Below are 7,815 nucleotides of genomic sequence, written 5' to 3'. Positions count from 1 at the left end.
AATCTAGCCACAGCATCAATGACTTTCATAGAAGTTTCTATTGCACAACCCCCAGTGACTGAAATCTTAGCTAAACAAGTCAAAGAGTATCCAGAATTTCCTAAAACCACATTCAGAAAAGAGGAAAAGCTAATTGGAATAATTACAACACCTTTGCAAGAAACCGAATTAGCTCCAACAACTCTTGCCCCCAGACATATCAAATATGAAAATGAGAACAGAGAGACAATTTTGAGAACTAACAGCCAGACAAGACAGATAACAGCAACAAAAATCCCCAACGTTCAAACCAGCAATAGTCCAGTGACACAAAGAAAACCTATGACTGAGAAGCCATAATTAAGGAACTTAGAGGCTACCCTTGGCTAATCCAAAAGAATACCCAAAATAAACAAATCTCAATTACACCCAGTCCCTTCACTCAGGCTCCCGTTTGGACCAGAGACCATGCCATTCCAGTCTGGCCCACAGTTCATAATTCACGATACCACCCCTCCCATGACGAAATGTGGTATTTCCTCCAAACAGGAGGCAGGAGTCACCAATCGACCTGGAATCACTGCTGAGACAGCGAAGCCCACAGCTTACATTTCTAGGTCAGCGAAAGCTTCCTTTCCAAGGACCATAACTCCACATGTTAGCTCCTTGTCTCGGGTACGAGACCACTTGCTCTTCAACAGGCTCAGATACAGATATAGACAATCACAGCTTGTCACTGTTAAACCAAGGACATATCAGCCCACACCAACATTTAAAAAAATCTATAAGCCTGTGACTCCCCTGATTGTCCTAGCATACACAAACAAACCACCCATCACAGCTAGCATGTAATTTGGTATTCGCTGGCATTACAGCCATTTTGGAGCAAAGAAACTGAACACTGCTATTCCCTTTCCAATCCCGATGGGCAGTGGAACAAACCCAGAATCATAACTGAATCTGCCACTGTATCTGCTCTAGCAGAAGCCAATGTGCTTTTGATCTGTAGATCATCTGGATAACCCAAACCTGTTGTTTCATGAACCAAAGTTTCAACAGGTGAGTTCTCTGTGGACCTAATATCTTTATCTGTATAGAACAGCAGAACTATGCTTTGATTAAACCAATGGACCATTTTCTCAGTAGCACCATCTTTATTAGGGGAATGACAATGATGTGAGGAATAGATTTAAGACTCTTCAATGGGTTGTACTTATGTTTAAAAATGTGATGGAACGTTCTACTGATGAAACATTGAAAAAACATCTTTCCAAAAAAAAAAAAAATTAGTAGACAAAAAAAAAACTAGTTCTGGAAAATGTTATGTTTTCTAGGAGTTTTATAAAGCATTATACAGGGCATGCCATTGAAGAGACTGAATTCTATCTCTCACAGACTTGTTTTCATTCCCATCAATAATTACTGTAAATATGGCGCTTTTGTGAATAAGGTCTGTTGTTCCAACTTTTCAGACCATGCAACCCCTTTGTATTTTGTTGTCAAGTGCCCATTTGCCCTTTATCACATCACATATTTCTAATATAAATGAATTATAATGGGGCCTGCATGTTTGAGATTGTCTATTTTTTCTAGAGACTCTGTATCTAGGCAACAAAAGGCAAATTTAGTTTAAGATTATGCCAGTTATGAAAATTGCTGCAGTTGATAAATTTGATTTGTTGATTTGGCAGACGCTTTTATGCAAAGCGACTTACAGTGCACTTATTACAGGGACAATCTCCCCTGGAGCAACCTGAAGTTAAGTGTTTTGCTCAAGGACACAATGGTTGTGGCTGTAGGGTCCGAACCAGCGACCTTCTGATTAACAGTTATGTGCTTTAAGCCCACTACACCACCACCACTCCAAAGCATTTGTAATGCTTTAATTCAGCTCACATAGCAGTTACAAAAAGGCTGAGAGACCTGATGTGAGAGTTGTACATATTACAGAATATACAATACAATACAGTACCGCAACTGTGAGCGCAGCTACATTTATGATATTGCTACATAATTCACTGATTTTGCTTAACAAGCAAAAAGCATGTGAATGCATTAAACGATCGGCACACAATTATTTTAGCCCATTATCCTAATTTCGTATATACAAACACCTTTTTGGCATTCTTACCAGTTAATACATGCTCTAGTGTTGTGTGCGTGCCCGTTAACATTTTGACATCAAAAGCAGAGAATACCCCTTGAATAAGTTTCATGTAAATGAGGGAACCTTTGGTCAGGTTTTTTAAGAAGCTGATTTTTGGTAATTATCAGCGTATTGCTGTGCATGTAAACTCACACTATTTTGATTATCTGAGAAAAAATCTAAAAGTTTAAGCATTGTTGGAAAATTATTTGTTTAGTCTGTTGATATTTTTCTCTTGACTCTTCTTGACTTTCCTATACAGGTGCAACAGTTCAGGCCAACACAAAACATGGACAAAGATTTGAGGACCTTTCCAATGGTACTTTTGCGATTAAGAATGTCCAGTTGCAAGACCGAGGCCAGTACATGTACAGCACAAAACAAATTTGGTTCAGACCTCATGGTGGTGAAACTTGTTGTGCAAACTCAGCCTCCAAAAATCATGAGTTGCTGGACTGAAAAGCAGAGGGTTTGCCTGAACCCAAGATAACCTGGACAACACCCTACAGCATGTCTTCGCCCACACCATATTTGGGAGGCAGGTTCCAAGTCCATAGGAATGGAAGTCTACAGTTGAGGGGTATCCGAAAGGCAGACGATGGTGGGTTTCTGTGCATAGCTAAAAATTACTTGGGGGAGGCAAGTCTGGCAATTGACCTGGAAGTTGCATCACTTGCAGAGAGGCCAAGCCTTTCCATGCCAAACCTCGAGGTTCTCCCTCTCAAAGCAGATGATGATGACGACATCACTTTTGAGTGTCAAGCTACTAGAAAACCAAAACCAGAGTTTCTTTGTATTCTACCCAATGGAACAGCGCTGAATCCAGGTATGAAACTCCAGTGGTTTACTCACTACCTGGGAAATGGGATTTTGCATATTATGCAGCCAGTTGTCATTGACAAAGGTTTATGACAACTGGCTGCAATTTAGCTGGACAAGCAGAGAAGCGCTATTCTTTAGAATCTGGAAAAAAGCCACAAATTAGAAGTTCAGCTGCTACCATGAAGATTTAATTTGGACAGGCTCTAAATATTCCATGCATTGTGGATGGCTGGCCACAAGCAACAATTACTTGGACTCTTCCAAATGGCCTGGTCTTGGACAAGCCTCAGGTTATTGAAAGAGTAATGTATTTATCTAATGGCACAATTCAGATACAAGAAACTAGCAAATTTGATAGAGGAATGTATACCTGCAAAGCAACAAACACTTTTGGACCTTAAACTGTGTCATATCATGTAAGTATTATGGTGTTTCCACCTCAAAAAACTCCACCTTCAATAACCAGAGTTAACAAGGGGTCACCTCTGATTCTGAACTGTATAGCTGCTGGAATACCCAAACCAGACATTTCTTGGACGCTTCCTGGACGTACCACACTTGTGACCAATAATCACTTCACAGCACAGGGTGGAATTCACATGACAGAGGAGGGCAATTTGGTCATACAGGACCCAAGCCTCATGAACTCAGGGATTTATACCAGAAATGCCTTGGGAACAGACTTCAAAGCAACATACCTTCATGTGATTTGAACAACAAAAAATGAATTTCTAGTGTCACAGCTATGGATTTGTAACTTTGTAATTGCCCATCCAATGTGCCATAGACCCAAGGCATAATTATTTCTTTGTCTTTATGAATTTCATTTATGAAAAAATTGGTTTGTAGACATTTATACAGTATATTCGGACAGATTAAAATGGAATCATTTTTACATAGTGCATTCAGAACGTATTCTGACCCCTTAATTTTTTTTCACATTTTGATATGTTGCAGCCTCATGCTTAAATGTCTTACACTATTTTATTTTTTCACATCAGTCTACACTCCATACCCCATAATGACAAAGCAAAAACCATACATTTTATAACTTTGCAAATTTATTAAAAAGAAAAACTGAAATATCACATTGACATAAGTATTCAGACCCTTAACTGAGCAGCACCTTTAGCAGCGATTACAGCCTCAAGTCTTTTTGGGTATAATGCAACAAGCTTTCCACACTTGGATTTGGGGATGTTCTGCCATTCTTCTCTGCAGATCCTCTCAAGCTCTGTCAGGTTGGATGGGGAACGTCAGTGGACAGCCATTTTCAGGTCTCTCCAGAGATGTATGATCGAGTTAAAATCTGGAATCTGGCTGGGCCTTAGGGACATTCACAGAGTTGTCCCTAAGCCACACTTAAGTGTGTTGTCTTGGCTTTGTGCTTGGGGTATTTGTCCTGTTGAAAGGTAAACCTTCAGCCCAGTCTGAGGTCCCAACCACTCTGGACCAGGTTTTCATTAAGGATATCTTTGTATTTTGATGCGTTAAGCTTTCCTTCAACCATGAGCAGTCACCAAGTCCCTGCTGCTAAAAACACCCTCACAGCATGATGCTACCACAACCATTCTTCACCTTTGGTATGGTATTGCGCAGGTGATGAGCAGTGCCTGGTTTCCTCCAGATATGATGCTTGGAATTAAGGCCAAGTAGTTCAACCTTTGTTTCATCAAACCAGAGAATCTTGTTTCTCACAGTCTAAAAGTCCTTTAGGTGCTTTTTTGTGTTTTGCACAGAGTCTTCCTTCTGGCCACTCTGCCTTAAAGCCCATATTGGTGGAGTGTTGCAGTGATGGTTGTCCTTCTGCAAGTTTCTCCCATCTCAACGCATGATCTCTAGAGCTCAACCAGATTGACCATCAGGTTCTTAGTTACCTCTCTTGCCAAGGCCCTACTCCCCCAATTGCTCAGTTTGACTGGGCGGCTAGCTCTAGGAAGAGTCCTGGTTGTTCCAAACTTCTTCCATTTAAGAATTAAGGAGGCCACTGTGCTCTTGGGAACCTTCAATGCAGCCAACAATTTTTTGTAGCCTTCCCCAGATCTGTGCCTCGACACAATCCCGTCTCTGAGCTCTGCAGGCAGGTTCCTTTGACATCATGGCTTGGTTTTTGCTCTGATATGCATTTTCAGCTGTGAGACCTTATATAGACCTTACATAGACAGTGTGTCTATCCAAATCATGTCCAATCAATTGCATTTTCCACAGGTGGACTCCAATGAAAGTGTAGAAACATCCTAAAAGATGATATGGGATTCACCTGAGCTATATTTCAAGTGTCATGGCAAAGGGTCTGAATTCTTAAGTCAATGTGAAATTTTATCTTTTATTTTCAAAAATTATTGTTTTACTTTGTCATTATGGGGTATGGAGTGTAGATTGATTTGAGAATTTTTTTTTATATAAAGCATTTAACATAAGGCTGTAACATAAACATTTTTTTTAAAAAATGAAGGAGTCTGAATGCTTAATGAATGCACTGTACTTTTTACAAAAATTGTACAAAAACATTCCAGAGTGGTTCCTCTCCTCATAAACGAATGCATTTTCAGTCTGTTAAAACAAAATGGTCGTTCACTGTCCAAGTAGACAGAGGCCTTATACAGTATGGTACAAATGTTGGCATTGATGTGGTAGCTGTAAAATAAATAAGACGCAACAAGAAAGCAATTATTTAAGTTACCTAATGCCACACTGGGTAAAAAACAAAATTATATTTATGGTGTTTTTGTTCCAAGTCATTAATAAAGAATTTAATATTCTAAAAATGCATATAACAACTGCACCACACTATAAAGTGGGCTCTACATTACTATTTAAAATGTAACACACACCATAGTTGAATTTAGGAACAGAACTACAAAGTATGTTATAGGCCTATTGCTATCTTAAATCTATTTATCTGTGCATTTGTACATTCCCATAGAAAAGAAAAACCACAAATGAGAGCTCTTTAACATCTCAATTTTTCTCCCATGCAATGAGAGTCAATGGAATCTCATTGCATGGGAGACTTAAGACTCCATTTCAGAATTTTCTCCTGAGAAAAAGGCCACAGTGATCTCACATACTGTATGTCCTCCCTAGTTTCAAAAGACATTTAAACAATGCTACAAATTGTGATTTTCCATGATACCGGAGTCTGAAAACAAGAGTCAGAGATTTCAATATGAACTCAAACATTTTGCATAAATTTCTTCCGAGACCAAACTGTCAGAGCTATGCAATCTATTTTTTTCTTTTTTGATATACTTACAATACATGAACAGTTGTCTCAATTCTATTTTAATTTCTACAAAGAAATAGAATGAGAAACATCTGAGAATAAATTGATCCCAAAATGAGCATAACTGAGAAATCTGAACTATAAACATTTCCTCTAGGTTGATTGAAGGAATGTTCCAGGTTCAATACAAGTTAAGTTCAATTAACAGCATTTATGACATAATGTTGATTACAAAAAAGTAATAAATTCAACTTGTCCATTGTTTATTTAAAAAACAAAATAGCAAAATCTAGGTTACTGTAAAGGGGCGGTCTCACTTTACTTCGGATCCATTTGAAGTAGGAGTGAATGAAGCGTGAAGCTACTTCAGATGGATCCGAACACGGGAGACCGGAAACGCAACCTCATGTGAAGACATTCCGTAATACGCTACATATCAAAAGTTCAAATCTGTTGAACTTTGAACAGTGAATCCATACAATGAGAGGACGTGCGGCAAACAGAAGATCGAAACGTCACACGCTGACCTCTTGTCTTAATACAAAGAATACATATTTTAAACCTGCATGCTTTGTTGTTGCAGGAAAGTAAGTAGACAATATATTTGAACTAGGGCTGTCAATCGATTAATTACATGGTATGCCGATTAATTAATCGAATTAATTGCAATTAATTGCCTATATAAATATTTTCTGAGAGACACCTGCGTCCAGTGGTGGGTGCAGTGCATTACTAAGAAATTAATTATTATAATTGAATTACTTTTAATTGAGTAAATAAAGTAAGGGATTACTCCTAATTCTTAAGTAACTTAATTACAGTTACTTCTGAATCCAGGGTGTGCTGAGTGACTCCAGCCAGGTCTCCCAAGCAACCAAATTGGCCCGGTTGCTAGGGAGGGTAGAGTCACATGGGGTAACCTCCTCGTGGTCGCTATAATGTGTTTCTTGCTCTTTGTGGGGTGTGTGGCGTGTTATCCATGGATGCTGCGGAGAATAGCATGAAGCCTCCACATGCGCTATGTCTCCACGGTAAAGTGCTTAATAAGCCACGTGATAAGATGCATGGATTGACGGTCTCAGACACGGAGGCAACTGAGATTCGTCCTCCGCCACCAGGATTGAGCCACCTTATATTTTTCATCTGCTCATTGTTGATACTCACTGCTTTAGAAAGTAATTAGAAAGTAATTAGTAACAAGTAATGCAGACCTGCCAACCTTGGAAAAATGTTTTGGGTACCATCAGTGTGACGGGGCACAGGGTTTGATAACACGTTTTGCTCCTCAGGACATTGTTCTGTGCGCACCGCGAGTGAAGGAGTGAAGCATGAAACATCCTCCAGATAAACGCTTATTAAATAATTGTGTTAATATTTTTTTTAAGGAATGATAAAAACAATATAATGCAGTGTAAATAAAATGTTTTATGGGAATTAAATATTAACAGACTAGTCGACTATTATTTCCAATGCCGACTAGCAGCAGCTGTACCATTTAGTCGACTAGTCTCGCACATCCCTAATTTACAATTTACAAAAACAATTTGAATAATAATAATTAAAACAATTATGTTGTGATATAAAAGACTATCAATGAGATATGAGTAAAACCCAAGTTTGAGATCAGGATTTCCATTTTGTT

This window comes from Xyrauchen texanus, chromosome 23, assembly GCF_025860055.1.
Source record: "Xyrauchen texanus isolate HMW12.3.18 chromosome 23, RBS_HiC_50CHRs, whole genome shotgun sequence".
Lineage (NCBI taxonomy): Eukaryota > Metazoa > Chordata > Actinopteri > Cypriniformes > Catostomidae > Xyrauchen > Xyrauchen texanus.
The sequence above is the reverse complement of the archived record's forward strand: the minus strand, read 5'-3'. Positions refer to the sequence as shown.